The sequence below is a fragment of the Rhinatrema bivittatum genome, chromosome 5, assembly GCF_901001135.1.
Source record: "Rhinatrema bivittatum chromosome 5, aRhiBiv1.1, whole genome shotgun sequence".
Taxonomy (NCBI): domain Eukaryota; kingdom Metazoa; phylum Chordata; class Amphibia; order Gymnophiona; family Rhinatrematidae; genus Rhinatrema; species Rhinatrema bivittatum.
Genome location: NC_042619.1, coordinates 107,776,174 through 107,795,742, shown reverse-complemented (window position 1 = coordinate 107,795,742; position 19,569 = coordinate 107,776,174). Strand labels below are relative to the sequence as shown.

General features: G+C 42.5%; 1 protein-coding gene across 5 annotated transcripts in view; it reads left to right on the top strand.

The window, feature by feature from the left end:
- DCLK1 (doublecortin like kinase 1) overlaps positions 1-19,569 on the top strand; it is a 755,703-nt gene that overhangs the window by 68,822 nt on the left and 667,312 nt on the right. The gene's annotated exons all lie outside the window — the stretch shown is intronic.

Sequence of the window (19,569 nt, the reverse complement as noted above, 5' to 3'; positions counted from 1 at the left end):
CTCTTAGTGGCTGCATGAAGGAGAACTTTTTAAAATTTGGTGCTTTCATAGAACTGTAAACACGGCAAGTTAATATTATTCCAAGCATACATTTCGATTTTAACAGTATTGCTGCCTAATCTGTTAAATTCATCGGTCCAGAGATTATTCATGATTCTGAGCTCTCTCCAGGCTGGCATTACTGCATGGAACTGCAAAAACATGTTGCAGAATCGTTTTCTGATCTGCTACCTCAGCGTTTTGAAGAAATTTGCTCCATTTATCAGCCCTTGTTAGTTGTTGTTGGCTTTCGTCGAGCGTTGGAACTTCTGCATGCAAAGGCAATAGTTCATTATACAAATCTTCCATGTGGAGCTGCTCTTGAATGCCAAACAATTTACTTAAAGTGAACAGATCTTCAATCAAGAGCAAGTCCTTCTGAAGGGAAAGACAGGAAATCTTCTTAAAAGGAGATTTATCAAAGTCCAACCGTTTTCTAACGTAGACTAAGTCCCTGGAATAGATGTTTAAAGCTTCTTTTTTAAACGTTTCATGCTGTCCTTTCTCAAGGTGGCACGTTGCTTGTCCAGCTTTGATTCCAAAGATCTCATCTATCTGCCTACTCTCCATCTGAATCTTCAATCTGTCCACAACATTAAAGAACTCAGTGGCTTGCCTATTGCTCTTTTCTAGCATCTAGTATTGCTGTTTGGAAAACCGACAGAAGAGAGTGATAAAAAGGACATAACATTCTGCCATCGCTGCTGTTTCATTTATTCTATCTTCTGTTTTTTTTGTAATCAAAATGTTTTATTAGGGAAACATTTCACAATATAAATTTGAGTTCTTATGAATATAACAGTTCTCCTATCCCAGGGCTTCCCAAACCTGTCCTGGGGACCCCACAGCCAGTCGGGTTTTCAGGATATCCACAATGAGTATGCATGAGATATATTTGCATACCATGGACACTCAATATATGCAAACGTATCTCATGCATATTCATTGTGGATATCCTGAAAACCTGACTGTTTGGGAAGCCCTGTCCTATCCATTTAATCCTCTCCCAACCCTTGGCAATCATCCTGCTTTCTCTTCCCCTTCACTCCATGCCCTGCATCCTCGCCCCCCCCCCCCCGCACTTGCCTTAGGTCCCCCTCTCTCGCTTCCCCTACTACTTATCCTGCCTCCCCCTTTCACCCCATCCATTCCTTTTCTAGAAACATCCCTCCTGTTTCTCCCCTCCCTCCCTTGTCCAACAGCATCCCTTTCTCACACCTACTCCTTGCCTTGCATTCTCCTCTCCCCCCCATCCACTCCTTGCCCTGTATCCTGCTCTTTCTCTTCTTCACTCCTTGTCCAGCATCCCTCCTCTCTCACCCCTTGCCTGCCTTCTCTTTAACACCCATTCCTTGTGTAGTAGCTTCCCCCTCCTCTTTTTACCACACACTGCCCAGCAGCAGCTCCTCTCACTCGCAACCACCAGCTCAAAAATAGTAGCTTGCTTTCTCCCAATCCCCTGCCTAACAGCAGCTCTCTCTCCTCCAACCCTCCGCCTAGAAATATTACCCCCCCTTCCCCACTAACTCGCTACCTAGCACAGCGATAACCCATCTCTGCCACCAGCTCCCTGCCCAGCAGCCGCAGTCCCTTCTTTGGCTTACCCTTTTATCCCTCCCTGGTGGCAACCCCTGCCTTCCTTTCCCTTTCTCTGTCCTCCCTCCCTCTTTTCTCAATGCTGTAGATCTTTGTCAAGCTGTAGCGGCAATAGCTGCAGAAATCTGAAATAAAATCAGCAGCCCATGAGCCATCATTTATTTTTATTTATTTATTTATTTGTGTTTTTCTATACCGGCATTCACGGAAGTTCGTATCATGTCGGTTTACATAAAACAAGGGGTGAGCAATACATTATAACGTACATAACTAAAACATAAGAGTATACATTACATAATAATAACAAGTGCATGGAAGAAAAAGTTACAATAAAACAGGGGTTATTCTAACTGGGAGTAGAGTAAGAGGAAAGATAAATGTTTAACAAGAAGTAAACGTTGTAGTGATTGGTTGGTAGTGTCTGGTTCAGTTTAAAAGGAGATGCTCAGTCTTGTTGCGTTTGGTGGAAGAGAATCATTATGGGTCCAGAAATGCTTTTATGAACAGCCATGTTTTGAGTCTCTTCCTGAAGGTTGGAAGACATGGTTCCTGTCGTAGTTCTAAGGGGATTGAGTTCCATAGTGGGGGACCTGCTGTGGAGAAGGCCCGATCTCTCAATGTTATATGTTGGGTGGTATTGGTGTGTGGTACCTGTAGATATTCTCTATACGCTTCTCTGATGGGTCTGTAGGAGGAGTGTTTTTTGAGAGCTATTTGTAAATGGAGTGGAGCCAGGTCATGGATATTTTTGTAGATTGTGGTGAGGGACTTATGAATTATTGTGTAGTGGATTGGTAACCAGTGAAGGTCTTTAAGGACTGGTGTAATGTGATCTCTTCTCCTTTTATTTGTTAGAATTCTTGCTGCCGTGTTCTGTATCATTTGGAGAGGTTTTGTATGGGATGATGGGAGGCCGAGGAGGATAGAGTTGCAGTAATCTATTTTCGCAAATATTATTGCTTGGAGCACAGTTCTATAATCATGGAAATGAAATAGAGGTTTTATTCTTTTTAATACTTGTAGTTTGTGGAAGCAGTCTTTGGTTGTTTGGTTGATAAATGATTTTAAATTTAGCCGGTTGTCTATAGAAACTCCTAAATCTCTTACTTTTGAGATTTGCAAGTTGGCTGGCGGGTTCGTAGTGATTTTGCAATTATCCGGAGAGATTAGAAGGAATTCACTTTTTGATTGGTTTAGAATTAGATTTAAGCTGGATAAAAGATCGTTAATTTCTTGAAAACAATTTTCCCAAAGTTCTAGAGCTTTAGTGATGGATTCTTTGATGGGGATCACAATCCGGACGTCGTCGGCAAATATGTAGTGTTTTAAGTTCAGTTTGTTTAGCAGGTGGCAAAGCGGGAGAAGGTATATGTTGAAAAGTGTTGGTGAGAGAGAGGAACCCTGAGGAACTCCTTGTGAAGATGGGTATCTGGGGGATTCTTTGTTGTGGATTTTAACTTTGAAACCTCTGTTTTCTAAGAATGTCTTGAACCATGTTAGTGCTGATCCTGCAATACCGATGTTCGCCAGTTGGTTTAGTAATATGGCGTGGTTAACAGTATCGAATGCTGCCGATAGATCCAATAGTATCAGTAGGAAGGCCTGTCCTTTGTCGAGGCCCAATATAATGTAGTCAGTCAGTGAGATGAGAAGGGAATTCGGTGCTTGAAGCTTTTCTGAAACCGAATTGAGTGGGGAATAGGATTTTGTGTTCTTCTATGTAGTCTGATAGTTGTGTGTTAACTAGTTTCTCCATCACCTTGGCAATGAAAGGCAGATTGGAGATTGGACGGAAGCTGTTAAGATCTTTGGGGTCCAAATTAGGCTTCTTGAGGAGCGGTTTGATGGATGCTAGTTTGAGGTTGTCTGGATAGAAACCCTGGGTAAATGAGCAGTTTATGATGTCTGCTAGGGTTTTGGTTATGGTGTCCGGGATTAGCAGTAGTAATTTCGATGGTATCTGGTCGAGGGGATGCGATGAGGGTTTCATTTTCTTAAGAAGAGTTTGGATCTCTGAGGAAGTGGTGAGTTCAAGAGATTGGAGGGAGATGTCTTTATTATGGAGTGCGTAATTGCTGGCTGGTGTGCCTGTATTGGGCTTCAATTCATGAACTCCCAGCCCTGACACGTCTCCCATACAAGTTTATTCATTGCATATGTTGAAAATGTGATTGGCTTGGGGTCCCCCGGGGCAGGTTTGGGAACTACTCTATCTATGTCCTTTAGCCTTACGCCTCCCCCCCCCCCCCCCCCCCCGGTTAATTTTCAGGCCCATAGGGCCCCTCTGAGATTTTGATAATTAAAGTTGATGATTATGTCCCTACCATCACCCTTTCCAGAATAAACCTGTAAAATCACATAATTGGACATCATATTTTTAAATCTTAAGCTGTTCTGTGTGTGTTTATATAAGTATGTTTTGGAAATCATGTCTCAGTATCCGATGAATGTGTCATCTGAATTTTAGAGAGAGACTGCAAAAAAAAACAAAACCAAAAAAACCCAACAACAAACAAACTAAGAAATACTTAAATGTATCAATTGAAAGAAATTCATTCTACATTGTTTGAAGGTATTCTCTGAAATGGCTGAACTGTAATATTACCCCATATTATTCACCATAGGAAAAAAAAGTCTAATTACGTTGTCACTTCAGTGAAGTGCCTCCATTATCAGGCAGCTTGTGAAATAACACAAAACCCTGCAAAAAGTCATTCAGAATCTATATAGTAAACCTGCCATACCAGTATTAACTTCCAGAACTCAAACAGCAACAACCCTATCATGAAAAGCCACCGATACACCACCTAGTGGGGAAACAGAATAAGCTGGACTACTACAGATACTTGCACAGAACCTACACGCTAGCAGAATACTTCACCTCTGTCATGCAGAACACAAACCCTCACCAAGTACAGATCACAAATTAGAAATATGTAGACAAAACTGAATTCTTCTTTGTTATGCTATCCATTCCATTTCAAAACCTCACTTCCTGTTCCCTACTGGCAGGTGGGATTGGGGGGTGGGAACAAGAGGAGAGAGGAGGGGTTGGATTAGGCAGCAGAGGACTCTTCTTTGCTTTGTCCTGTGCTCTGTCTGCTCCAGTTTCACACCTCCGTCCCTGATTCTGTTCCTTGCATGCTGCGGAGGAGCATGGAGTAGGAAGCGGAGAGCTGTTCTCTGCTGCCTGATTCAAGGCACTGGCAGAGCACTGTATGCTCACACAATGGGCCCCTGGTTATTCCCATAGGTAAAAGCAGTCCGTCTGTTGATGCCCCTTTGGGCTTGACACCCAAGGCAGCTGGCCTCCTTGCCTCTCCTAGGCCCAACCCTGGCTCTTACCATGAATGCTTGGCTGAAAAGCCAAGTTTTTACCTGCTTTCTGAAAAAGAGGTTATTTTCATTTGCCATAGTGTTTTAGGTAGTGAACTCCACAGGGAGGAGGCTATTCCTGGGAAGGCCCTGTGTTGAGTGTCTGAATGCTTTATTTCCTTTGGTGAGGATGTAGGTATGGAGGCTTCTTGAGATGACTTTAAGAGGTATGGTCAGTGTGTAGAGAGGCCGTTTGTTCTTCAAATAGTCTGGGCCTTTTCCTTTTAAGATTTTGACAGTTAGGCATAGGGTTTTAAATTGGACCCTTTATGGCACTGGGAGCCAGCAAAGTTTTAGTAGAATAGGCAAGATGGGTTCACATTGTTTGCATCTGTCTAGTCGGTATGCCATGGTGTTCTCGATTATCTGAAGTCAATGAAAAGCTTTTTTTGTCAGATTGTTGTAGTGTGTTTTGCAGTAATCCAGCAGAGATGTTATGGCATGGACAGCAATGGTCAGACTCCTTTTCTTGATGTATGATGAAAGCTTGCGTAGCTGCTGTAGATGGTAGAGGCATGTTTTGAAAGTTTCTTGGGTGTCAGGTCACATGGATAGAGCATTAATTGTGATTGAGTAATCTAGTAGTACCTGTACTGAGGCAAAACACCTATTATGGTTTTTGTAGACATCATCTAGTAGGGATACACTGTCTTTGTCTTGTAGCTAGGCCTGAAGTTGAACTGGCAAAGATCTAGCCAGTTTCCTTCTTCCAGCCAGTCAGTCAAATGGTTGCATATAGACTGTCCCATCAGTATTCCCAAAAATAGGATGTTTGAGATTGGGCAGCAGTTTTCTAGCTTACCATGATCAAGGCTTTTTTTTTCAGTAGAGGACACATCATGGCCTGTTTCAGTGTTGTTGGCATCAAGCTCTTTGAGAAGGAAGAGCAGACAATTTTAGTTGCCCATCCTGTGAGGCCATTGCTCGCCATTTTCACTAAATTTGATGGGAAAGGGTCTAGAGGGACTTCCAGCCTGTCACGTTTTCAGGTTATCCACAATGAATATGAAAGAGACAAAATTTGCATTCAATGGAGGCGGTGCTTGCAAATTTATCTCATGCACATTGAGTGAGGTTATCCTGAAACCTGAGTGGCTGGGGTTACTCCAGGACAGATTTGAGAACCACTTGTCTAGGGTACAGATTGTTGATCTCAGGCCCTTAGCATCTTTCATTATGGGGTGAAAAGAAACCATGTTTCTGGTCTGGGGGAAGGAGAGAGCACTTTAGCATTATCTTGGCTAGGAGATGGAGGGCTTGGCAGATGTTTCTGAAAGACTTGGTGGAGGTACTTTATTTTTAATTGAAATAAAAGATAAAGAGGTCCATATTTAGCCATTATGTGGCTGAACAAGGTAGCTGGATAAATTTATCCAGCTAACTTGGCAGAGATATTCATATACTTAATTATCTTAAGAGTTAGATGGATTTTATCTGGTTAACTTTAGACCTTCTCAATAGCGGGTCTAACTTATCCGGCTAAGTAGCTCCTCCTTGGAATGTCTCAATCCTACCTACCACTTAGCCGGATAACCTTTTAGCTGGATAAATAGTTTTCCAGATATGTGGCGACCGCTGAACATGGCCAAGTATTCAAACTGCATCACTTAGCCGGATAAGTGGCACTGAATATTGGTCTCAAAGTCTTCGCTGGCTTGTGTTGATTGGGAAACTTGATGGAGGTTGTAGTAGGTTGTTTACTATTTGGAATAGCTGCTGGTTGGGTATGTGACCTGCTCAATGGCTTGTGGGAAGTATTGTTTTTTTGGTGGCAGTTATGGCTTGGTGGTAGATTGCTACGTGAGATCTACATTCTGATTTATTTTTTTTGTGGTGTGGTTTGCACCATCTTCTTTCTAGTTTGCATCCTCGATCATTGAGGCTTTGGAATACTGGAGTGTACCAGGGTGATTTTTGTGTGTGGAGCATTAGATTTGTTTTAGTGGTAGATTTTGGACCAAGCTGATTGCTGAATTGGCATTCCCATGCATCCACCTGCTCCATCACTGTAGTGGTTGCCTCATTTATAGATGGGTATTCTAGAGTCACAAATAGGTTTGCACTGGTTGGGTGGGTTTTTTCTGATTTCTTTTTATATTCTCATAGTGACCCTTTGTTTTAAGTTGATGACTAAGGAGAACTTAAAGAATGATCTGATATGATAGTGATATTATCTTGATATCACTAGCCTGTTTGGATTTGTCTGGCACTGAAAGGAATACCAGTCTAGTATATGGCCCTTTATGTGGGTGGGAGATGTGATTACTTATGTAAGTCCTAGTGCAGACATGGATGTGAGAAAATCTGAAGTATTAGGATCAGAATTATCTATATATAGGTTGAAATTGTCCATAATCAGTAGGTTATTGATTATGAAAAACCTTTGATTATTCAAGGAGCTAAGATACTAAGAGTAAGCTGCCTGGAGGTCTGTAGTTCAGGAAATCCCTACTTGTGTTCTCATGTCCTAATTGTGCTAGTATACAATTTGAGTCAGTTGCCTGGGAGATGGGTATTTGGCATACTGAGTCATGGTACAGGATTGCTTCCTCTTCGCTACATCTCCCTGACCTGGCTTGATGTTTTATGGAGAAACATTTGGGCAAAACTTGTGTAGTGGGACTCCTTCAGTCTTGTCTAACCATGTTTTACTGATCCCTAGAATGACTAGGTAGTGTTGACTAATGATGTCATGAATCATGGGAAATTTCTTATTTACTGACCTAGCATTCATTGGCCTACATTTCCACATGATACTCTACTTGTGGTGACTTTGTAGTGAGTAGGGGATAGCCTCGCAGATGTGAGGAAGGTGCATGGGGTAAATACTTCCCATGTTCACCAGCCCATCACTGAATTTTCAAATGAAATCACAGAAATCATCTTGCAGACCCATAAGTGCAAAGTACCTGCAAGTACCATAGGGAGTTGGAAAACTGGTCTCTGTAAACTGGCTGTAGAATCTTCAAGGAATTCTGCTACTGAAACTAGAAAACAAACTGCATCTCTTAACATTTCTGACTAGTTCAAGATCTTCAGTTATTCTTTGTTTATTTAGCAAACATTCAGATGAAAAACAATCCCCATCCAAACTAATTTTGCTACCAAGTCTGAATGTCTCTATTTTATATATTTTTTTTTTTTTCTTTTATAGATCTTTTCCAGTGTCTTCAACTTCATGAAATCATTCAGAAGCAAGTTTAGGCTATGGGAAGCACAAATAATTGTGCTGATATTTATATATTTGTCCATTGTGATCTGCCATGCTACTTTCATATTACTTGTTTAATGAGTCAACAAAAATACTTTTCAGGTTGCAATTTTTTGTAGGACATCACGTATTTCTTTTTTACCTGATATACTCTGCAGTATCTCTGTTCTCTCCTGTTTCAGTATTTTTATTAAAAAAAAAAATGGAGGTGATTTTATCACAAAATTTGATTCCTTCTTCCCTTCATTTGCCTACCCATCTGCAAGTACTGAGAGACAGAGTGCATTGTTGATTTGTTTCTCTTGCACAGATTGCATTACATGTTCATATTCAGATGCTTAATTAGGGACTTGGTGAAAAAGAATGTGCTGGGCGAATGACACAATGATTTTAATAATTTAAATGCTGCCTGCCAACATGCCTTTTCAGTGATTGATAATGGCATCCCAGAAGCATATATTGTTCTTGCTAGAGCAAGATCAGTATTTTCCTGATCTTCATATGTCATGTTGTCTGCAAATGAAGTTATTATTGGGATCCGTTCAGATACAGTTTATTTAGATACCTGTTTACCTGAGGATGCTAACTGGGAAATACTTTGTGATACTGAAGTACTAGAAGAAGCAGAACTTTCTGGCTCAAGAACATTTGTAAGTGCTACTTTTGCTATCGTCATGATCTACCTCACATTCATAAATATTTTTTTTTAATTTGTAGGACATTCCATATGTGCAAAGATGTATTTGGTCATCGTGATATCATTTATAAATTCATATTTCATTAGACGGTATTTGCGAATATAAACCCTGCTAGGAGCACATAAAATATGAGTCCTGATGCTGGGTCTTCTAATCCTGGCACCAAGTGTATGGGTTCAAAAAGTGGTCAGGTGAGGGGTTGGATTGAACTGGGCTCAGAGGGAATGAGGGAATTGTAATTTCTTGCAGAACAGGGAAAACAAAAATAAACACTTTTTCCCCTCTGTGACCATCTGTGTTTTTCTTATGGTTTCCAGTTCAATTTTTGTTTGCACGTTTCTATTTATAATTATTTTCTCCTTATCCTGAATTTGATAAGCCTCTCCCTGTTCTGCATGTGTGACCGAGATTTTTACTAGCATATATTTTACTAGCATATATTTTACTAGCATATATTTCCTGTGTAGGGTTCTATTGCAGGCTTGTTTGGTTTCTTAATTGGAGGTATATTGGTGTTTTGAGGCCTGATGTAATATTTGCTTTTTGATAGAATTGTTACTGTTTGAGTACTGTCAGTTAGTACTTTTCTGGTAAGGGAGGTTTACTCTTTTGTAACTTAATTTACTCATGGCTTTCTGAGGACCAAACTCACACCTAACATGTTGCAATAGCCCTAATATCATATAGGCTGCAAGTGTATTTTTTGTAGGCTTTCTGGTTGGCACCACAGATTGTTTTAATTGATACTTTTACTTCAGAAGACTGTACTTTAAATGTCCTTTTTCATGGAAAATCTATTGTTATAAATGCATAATTTTTAATTGTGTGTGGAAAGGGCTGTGTGTTGGCCCATGGAGGGGGGGGAGGGGGGGCACAAGGCTGTAAGATTCACCTAGGGCACCTAATCAGGCCTGGCACAGCTGGGTTTGCAGGAGAGGCTGCGGGGTCGCCAGCGACCAAAAACGAGAAAAGTTTATAGTGAAGCAGGCTGCTGGCAGAGCTCAACTCGCCGTGTGTGCAAGTACGTGTGTGTGTGTTTGTGTGCCTGTGACAGCCTATGTATAACATGCAGGCCTCTCGTAGGCATGCTCACACATATTATATATGTCTGAGGGAGAGAGAGCAAGTGTGTGTGAGAGCATAGGCATGTGTATAAGAGATGGAGTGTGTGAGAGAATGAATATGTGCACGTGTGTGAAGAAGGTTTATGTGGCCCTCCCTCCCCCCCCAATCCATGACCTTCTCAAGGTGTATGGAGAGCAAGAGATTTAATCTTATTAGTTTTAATTATTGGGTGTAATATAATATTTCTATTATTTTGAAATATTTTATTTTTTGGGGGGAAATCTTAGAACATATTTTAATTATTGGATTTTTTTATTCATCAGATGTTTTAAAATATTTTATTGCTGTTTGGGAAATTTTGGGTATTCTATTTGTTAACTGGTTTAAAATATGTATTCTTTTTATGACTAAGATTTTACTATTATGATTTATATTTCTTGATTTTATTTTTTAATATTTTATGAAGAATTGTAATGTTTCTGTTTTTCCACTGTTGCTCTACTTATAGAGGCTGGCTTGTTGTGGGTTCCAATTCAGTTCTTCTCTGCATGTTTCTATTTATGCTTTCTGGTCTCTCTATTCTGTATTTGGTCAGGGTCTGTCTGTGTTTTCTGTGTGTGACCGAGGTGAGGTATTCTGCTACCATATAATTTATCTTGGTGATCTATAGCAGTCTGATTTGTTCTGTTTTCCTAATAGGAAGTGTATTGGTGTTCTAGGGCCTGGTGTAATAAAGGACCAACAAGCGCCTGCGGGGAGGGCCCCCTTAACAGGGCGCTTGCCGGCGGAGCGACTACCCCCACTACCCCCCCCACCCACGGAGTCGTCTTACCTCGGCGGCCGGGTGGAGGAGGGGCTGGGGGGGAGCAACGTGGCGGAGGGACGGAGCGCCGAGGCCGGCCGGAGACCTCGGGGAACCGACGCATCGAGGCGCGATGACGTCATCGCGCTGCGGCGCGGTGACGTCATCGGGTGGGCGCACGCAGGCGCGCGAATCCTGGCCCGGGTCTCGCGAGACTTTGGGCGCGAATTCTGGCCCGAGATCTCGCGAGACCTCGGGACTTAAATGCAGGGCGAGCGCCGGGCCAGGCCTCTTTTTGCTGGCCGGCGCTCGCAAAACAGGGACACAATACCATGCATAGCTGTGAAATCAAATGTAGGCAAGATGGTTTCATCTGCCAAACTAAACACACCTTGGGGAATGCTCATTAATTCTGTAGCCAGCTGAAGAGGGCAATTTTAATAGGTCAGTTTACCTATGAAACAGGTAAATGGCTTTGAAAATGGTCATCTTCAAACTGAATGCACAACTAGAGAATGAAATTGCTGGGGTTTTTTTTAACTGCTGTGCACCTGATATGGTTATGTTATAAAACCTGCTGATATTTTTAGCTCCACAGATAAACTACCAGTTGAAATAACTATTTAATTGATCTGATGCTTTTTTAATGACTACCGTACCACCCAGGAAAAATGACTACAGTACCACCCAGGAAAAAGATCTAGGCATCATAATGGATAATACTTTAAAATCATTGGTTCAGTGTGCTGCAGCAGTCAAAAAAGCAAACAGAATTTATTAATTATTTATTTATTTATAACTTTTCTATACCGAAGTTCAAATAACAGAGTTAATTATCACTCCGGTTTACATTGCAACCATAAAAACAGTGACAAAGTTGTCTTACATAGAATGTTAGGAATTATTAGGAAGGGAATGGTTAATAAATTGGAAAATGTCATAATGCCTCTGTATCGCACCATGGTGAGACCGCAACTTGAATACTGTGTACAATTCTGGTTGCTGCATCTCAAAAAAGATATAGCTGCGATGGAGAAGGTACAGAGAAGGGCAACCAAAATGATAGAGCCAAAGGTTACAGCCCTTCCGAGATGCTCAATGCCAGAGGACCGCACACACTGGGAACATCTCTTCCGATGGAGCTGCCACCGTATACCTCTCCCGCGCAGAAAGAGCAGTCGCTCCTCTGAACTCCCTCCTTGATCTCCTCCTTTCCTTCCACTTGCAACCCTGTCAGAAGTGCTACCCATCCCCATTCCCCCCCTCTTTTCCCCACTCCCACTGCCACACCTCCTAGTGGCATACGCTTTCTCCACCTTTACCTCAGCCCTCTTCAGATATGAGCTTCCCATCTCACAATACAATGTGTTCCCATCCCATTCCCACACTCAAGCACTTTACTACCACATACAGAGACACACGGCTTTATCAACATCCCCAACACCACAGATCTCTAATCACCATCATGGCCTCCCCACTCACCCAATTAATTGGATTCACCACCTTCACTATCCACCTCCTAAACACACAGGGGTGGATTTTAAATACTTGCGCGAACGTGTACCTTTGTTCGCGCACTAGGCGCGAACAAAAGTACGCTGGATTTTATAAGATACGCACGTATCTTATAAAATCCGTGGTCGGCGCGCGCAAGGGGGTGCTCATTTGTGCAACCTGTGCGTGCCGAGCCCAGCGAGCGCTGCCTGTTCCCTCCGAGGCCGCTCCGATTTCGGAGCGGCCTCGGAGGGAACTTTCCTTCGCCCTCCTTTCACCTACCTAACCCACCCCCCCGGCCCTATCTAAACCGCCCCCTTACCTTTGCGCGCGTCGGCCGGCTGCCCTGCTCCGTGGTCCGGTCCCGGGGGCTGTTCCGGAGGCCGCGGCCACGCCCCTGGAATGCCCCCGGGCCGAAACCATGCCCACGTTGCCGCCCCCGAAACACCGCGCCCCGCCCTCTAAACGCCACGCCCCCGCCACACCCCTGCCAGGAAGCCCCGGGACTTATGTGCGTCCTGGGGCTCTGCGCGCGCCAGCGATCTATGCAAAATAGGCGCGCCAGCGTGCAAATCTGAAAGGATTTATGCACGCAGGGGTTTTAAAATCCGCCCCACAGTCTATTGTAAAAAAAAAAAAAAAAAAGCCACTTTACTCAACGACATCCTCACTGATGACAGTCCCGACATCTGCGCTATCACAGAGACATGGCTTAAGGATACAGACGCAGTGCTATTAAACCAACTCCCAAACGATTTATACAACATCTTCTCAATTCCAAGATGCAAAAGAAAAGGAGGAGGCATTCTCCTTGCTGCTAAAAAGAAATTCAGTCTCACCCTACAACCTATTACACCCCTCTCCAAACTGGAGACAGGTCTTTTTAAATCTCCCTCCCTCCAAATCTGTTTAATATATGCTCCCCTAGGCATCCTTGAAAATAACCCCTCCCCCCTGACTGAATATATCTCCAAACACCTAGACATCATTTCCCCAGCTTTTATCCTTGGGGATCTGAACCTCCACGTCGACCGCAGCCCCCCTTCCCCCTCATGCGATTCCATCATGGCCTCCCTGAATGCTCTAGGCTTCAAACAGATTATCACCAGTCCCACACACAAGGCAGGGCACACACTTGACCTCATCTTCACCAACTCCTTCATTCAGCCTGACCCCCCTCGATGCACTCCAATCCCCTGGTCCGACCATTTCCACATAGATACCAGCTGCACAATAAAAAATACCCCCCACCCCACACCCTCTAAGAAAACCATCAACTTCCGCAAACCATGTAAAACTGAAGACCTCATTGAAGCCCTCTCAGATGAACTTCCCAAGCTGGACCTTACAGATGCCAACACCGCACTCTCCTCTTGGATTCAACTTACCAACACAGTGGCTGACAAATTATGCCCCACACAATGTCGAGAAATCAACACTGAAAATAATAAAAAGAAACCATGGTACACTCCCGAACTCAGAACCATGAAAACTAACCTCAGAAAACTTGAGAAAAGATGGCACAAAGAGCAAGTCCCCTGCTCTACAATCGAAGTTTCGATCATACCTCCATGCCTATCGAGAAGCCATCTACAAAGCCAAAAAAGACTTCTACTCTCATAGAATTCACCAGTTCCAATTCAACCCCCGAGCCCTCTTTCAATACATTTCCAATCTAATTACATCTCCCCTCAATCCCTCCCCCTGACAACGACGATCAATCCAAATGCGAAAAACTGGCCTTATTTTTCCACAATAAAATTGAAACACTGATGTCATGCTTCACCTCCCCCCCCCCCCACACCCACCAACACCCATTTAGCTAGATCTACATCTACCATGCTCATGCTTAATACCACTCAAACAGCAAACACCATTGCTACACTTATTTATTTATTTAACACTTTTCTATACCGACCTTCATGGTTAAAAGACCATATCAGATCGGTTTACATCGAATTGGGGGATTGAACCAAAGACAATAGTTTAAACAGGAAAAACAAAGTTACATTCAACAAGGAAAGTAAACTTGGAGGCATAGACTGCGGGAAAAAAAGGCCTAGGAACGCAGTAAACAAGAATAAACAATTGGTGAGTCAGGGGAGGATCTTATTGGAAAACTTCAAGGAGGTACAGAGATCCATAGAACCTCGGCTAATGTGTATCAGGGGGATCTGAGAAGGCTTGGCGGAAGAGCCAGGTCTTAAGTTTTTTTCTGAATGTTGAGAGGCAGGGTTCCATTCTGAGGTCGGAAGGGATATTGTTCCAGATAGCTGGGCCTGCTGTCGAAAATGAATGATCTTTGGTCGAGGTGAGGCGAGTTGCTTTTGTGGGAGGGGCCTGTAGGGTTCCTTTATATGCTTCTCTAGTCGGTCTGTTGGAGATATGAAGATTGAGAGGGAATACCAGGTCCAGATGTAGGTGATTGTAGATGGATTTGTGAATTAGAGAGTGATTTGTGAAGGATTCAGTAGTACACTGGGAGCCAGTGTAAGTTACGGAGGATAGGTGATATATGTTCTCCACGGTTGGTGTTGGTCAAGATTCTTGCCGCGGCGTTCTGTATCATCTGTAGAGGTTTGGTGGTAGAGCTGGGGAGACCCAGGAGGAGAGCGCTGCAGTAGTCTATTTTGGCGAATAGTAAGGCTTGCAGAACTGTCCTGAAGTCGTGGAAGAATAGCAGAGGTTTGAGTCTTTTTAGAACCTGAAGTCTATAGAAACAATCTTTGGTTGTGGTGTTGATCATTTTCTTTAAGTTTAGGTGATTGTCGAGTAGAAACCCAAGATCTCTAACATGGGTATGTGTGAGCTGGATGTTGTGGTTGGTCTGTGGTAGTGGGTTGTCTTGGTTAGGGGAGATGAGGATGAGTTCTGTCTTCGAAGCGTTAAGAACCAGATTAATACTGTTAGGCAGTTGTTTCAATGCTTGAGTGATTTTGCGATGGATTCAGTTATCGGAATCAGAATCTGCACATCTTCTGCATATAGGTAATGTGATGGGTTAAGGTCTGTTAGAAGCTGACAGAGGGGGAGGAGATAAATGTTGAAGAGGGTGGGCGATAAAGAGGATCCTTGAGGTACACCAAGTGAGGATAATGTCGAGGGTGATTCTTTGTTATTAATTTTAACTTTGAAGCTTCTGTTGCTGAGGAAAGACGTAAACCAACTGAGGGCTGATCCGCATATACCTATGTCTGCTAGTCGATTCAGGAGGATGGAGTGGTTGACGGTATCGAATGCTGCCGAAATGTCTAGGAGTACTAGAAGAAAGTTCCTTCGAGAACACCACCCCCTTAGAAATAGAATCCACCCTTAAGAAAATCAAACCGGCAGTGCATCCCTCGGATACTATACCTACTAAGACCCTCCTCACCATTCCCAACATTATATCTAAACCCATAGCCAACATTATTAACAAATCCATATCCCTTGGCTTGGTTCCAATGCAACTTAAACAGGCCATTATAAAACCTATTCTAAAAAAAACCCACCCTGGATCCTTCTGAACATGCCAATTATCGTCCTGTCTCCAACCTTCCTTTCCTTTCTAAAATCCTGGAAAAAATCATTCACCGGCAGCTGACTTGACTACCTTGATGATCATCATATTCTCTTCCCCTCCCAATATGGGTTTCGCAGACATCATAGCACCAAAACCCTTCTCATCTCCCTCTCTGATTGCATACTTAAAGCTCTTGAAAAAGGGCAATCCTACATTCTTGCTCTCTTAGACATTTCATCTGCATTCGACATGGTCAATAACAACATCCTTTTAAAGCGCCTTAAAGAGATCGGTATCTCTGGTACCCCCCCCTCCGCTGGTTCCAATCATATCTAAACGACAGGCATTACAGTGTAAAAATTGGACACCGTGAATCAAAACCTATTAGCCTGTTGCAAGGGGTGGCACAAGGCTCCTCAGTTTCCTCCACACTCTTCAATATTTACCTCCTCCCACTCTGTCAACTCCTCTCCAATCTTTGTCTCCCGTACTTTATCTATGCTGATGATGTGCAGATCCTTATTCCCATTACTGACTCATTACCGAATGCCTTAAAAACTTGGGACTCAGCACTCATCGACATCAGCACTCTACTCTCAGACAACTTCCTGGTGCTTAACACCGCTAAAACAGAGCTCCTTATTATATCACCCCACAACATCTCCTTCCGCTCCCCAGCACCCCACACTCAATCCCCTCCCACCACATACTCTCAGCATGTCCACAGCCTCTGCGTAAACCTAGACAACCACTTCAACCTAAAAAGGTTTATCTCCTCCACCCTCAAAGATGGCTTTTTCAAACTTCACACTCTCAAAAAACTAAAACCCATCTTACCCCTCCACGACTTTCGCACCGTGCTCCAAGCCACTATCCTAGCCAAGATTGATTACTGCAACGCTATCCTCCTAGGCCTCCCAAAAAATTCCATCCAACCCCTGCAGATGCTGCAAAATGCTGCCACCCGCATACTCACCAATGCCCACCGTCACGATCACATTACGCCGGTTCTCCAACTCCTTCACTGGCTACCAGTCTCCTCCAGAATAATATACAAATACCTCATCCTCATACACAAATCCATACACAACCAAAACATGCAATGGTTCTCAGAGCAATTCATAGTTTGCAATCCTAACAGACCAACCATAACGCAGCATCAGCCAAAACTACTTACACCATCACCCAAACTTACTAAACTTGTCTCCACCAGAGAACACTCTATCACCACTGCAGGACCAGTCCTATGGAACAAAATGCCCACAAGTGTACGCCAGGAATTGTGCCCCAGGAAATTCAAACAAAATCTCAAGACCTGGCTTTTCAAACAGGCATACCCTTGATTTCCTCGCACCTCTCCCCCCCTCCTGGCAACCACCCAAGATATCAGACATCCTGGCACTTATTCCCCACTCAAGATAATTTCCCCTGTTATACCCACTCCAATTTGTTCACATTATCTCACTATGTCAAAGCATTGCCCTTAACCTATTGTTGATCTGTATTTATTCTCATCATTCAGTCGCTGTTAAGTTTTTAAGTATTAATATGCAGTACCTGTTAATTCATGGATTTCTGTGTAATGCCTGTTACCTTTTGTTAGTTTTTAAGTGTTTTATGTAAAGCCCGTTGCTGCATTATATTTTACTGTAAACCGAGGTGATGTTCCAAACGTGCCTCGGTATATAAAAAACCCTTAAATAAAATAAATAAATGAATAAAAGGGATGGAACAGTTCCCCTATGAGGAAAGGCTGAAGAGGTTAGGGCTGTTCAGCTTGGAGAAGAGACAGCTGAGGGGGAATATGATAGAGGTCTTTAAGATCATGAGAGGTCTTGAACGAGTAGATGTGACTGTTATTTACACTTTCAAATAATAGAAGGACTAGGGGGCATTCCATGAAGTTAGCAAGTAGCACATTTAAGACTAATCAGAGAAAATTCTTTTTCACTCAACGCACAATTAAGCTCTAGAATTTGTTGCCAGAGGATGTGGTTAGTGCAGTTAGTGTAGCTGGGTTCACAAAAGGTTTGGATAAGTTCTTGGAGGAGAAGTCCATTAATGGCTATTAATCAATTTTACTTAGGGAATAGCCACTGCTATTAATTGCATCAGTAGCATGGGATCTTCTTAGTGTTTGGGTAATTGCCAGGTTTTTGTGGCCTGGTTTGGCCTCTGTTGGAAACAGGATGCTGGGCTTGATGAACCCTTGGTCTGACCCAGAATGGCAAGTTCTTATGTTAGTATGCTGTGATCTGCGCTCTGATTTATTCACAATGTATCAATCGCTTTGTAGAATTATATATACAATATATGCAAACTGCTAGATTGGATTTTGAGGAAAGCAAGATGGATATAATTCCTATATTTTTCTTCCTTGAGCGATAAGTACTTTTTCCAGAGAGCAAGCTTCTGAATTACAAGGCTTTCATAAATGATACAGACAGTTCAGACTTTTAGTAGGCCAGATTAACAAGCAGAAGAGTAGCAAATCACCTGGACTGGATAGTATATGTTCTGAAAGAACTAAAAAAATGAAATTTCAGACCTATTACAAAGAATATGTAACCTATCATTAAAATCATCCATAGTACCTGAAGGCTGGAAGGTGGCCAATGTAACCCCAATATATAAAATTGGCTCCAGACCGGTGTGCCTGACTTTAGTGCCGGGAAAAATCATGGAAACTATTATAAAGAATAAAATCACAGAATATATAGATAAACATGATTTGATGGGACACAGCCAGCATGGATTTACTCAAGGGAGGTCTTCCCTCACAAATCTGCTACATTTTTTTGAAGGGGTGAATAAACATGTAGATAAAGATAAACCAGTAGATGTTTGGATTTTCAGAAGGCACTTGAGAGAATTCTAAGGAAACTAAAATGTCATGGAATAGGAGGAAATGTCCTTTTGTGGATTACAAATTGTTTTAAGACAGGAAACAGAGAGTAGGATTAAATGGTCTATTTTCACAGTGGAAAAAGGTAAACAGTGGAGTGCCTCAGGGATCTGTACTTTGACCTGTGCTTTCTAATATATTTATAAATGATCTGGAAAGGAGTAAGATGATTGAGGTGATCAAATTTGCAAATGACACAAAATTATTTAGAGTAGTTAAATCACAAGCAGATTGTGATAAATTGCAGGAGGACCTTGCGAGACTGGAAGATTGGGCAACCATATGGCAGATGAAATGTAATGTGGTCAAGTGCAAGGTGATGCATATAGGGGAAAATAACCCATGCTGTAGTTACACAATGTTGGGTTCCATTTTAGGAATTCCCACACAGGAAAATAATCTGGGCATTATAGTTATTACATTGAAATTGTTGGCTCAGTGTGCTGTGGTGGTCAAAAAGGAATTATTAGGAAGGGAATGGCAAATAAAATGGAGGATGTCATAATGCCTCTGTATTGCTCAGTGGTGAGACTGCACCTTGAATACTGTGTGCCGTTCTGGTCGCTGATCTAGAAAAAATATATAGTTTCACTGGTGAAAGTACAGAGAAGGGTGACCAAAATGATAAGTTACATGGATCGGCTCGCCTATGAGGAAAGGCTAAAGAGGTTAGGGCTGTTCAGCTTGGAGAGGAGACGGCTGAGGGGGAATATGATAGAGGTCTACAAAATCATGAAAGGATTTGAATGGGTAAATGTGAAACAGTAATTTACTCTTTCGGATAATACAAGGACTAGGGGGCATGCCATTAAATTAGCAAGTAGCACATTTAAAACAAATCAGAGAAACATTTTTTTTCACTCAAAGCACAATTAAGCTCTG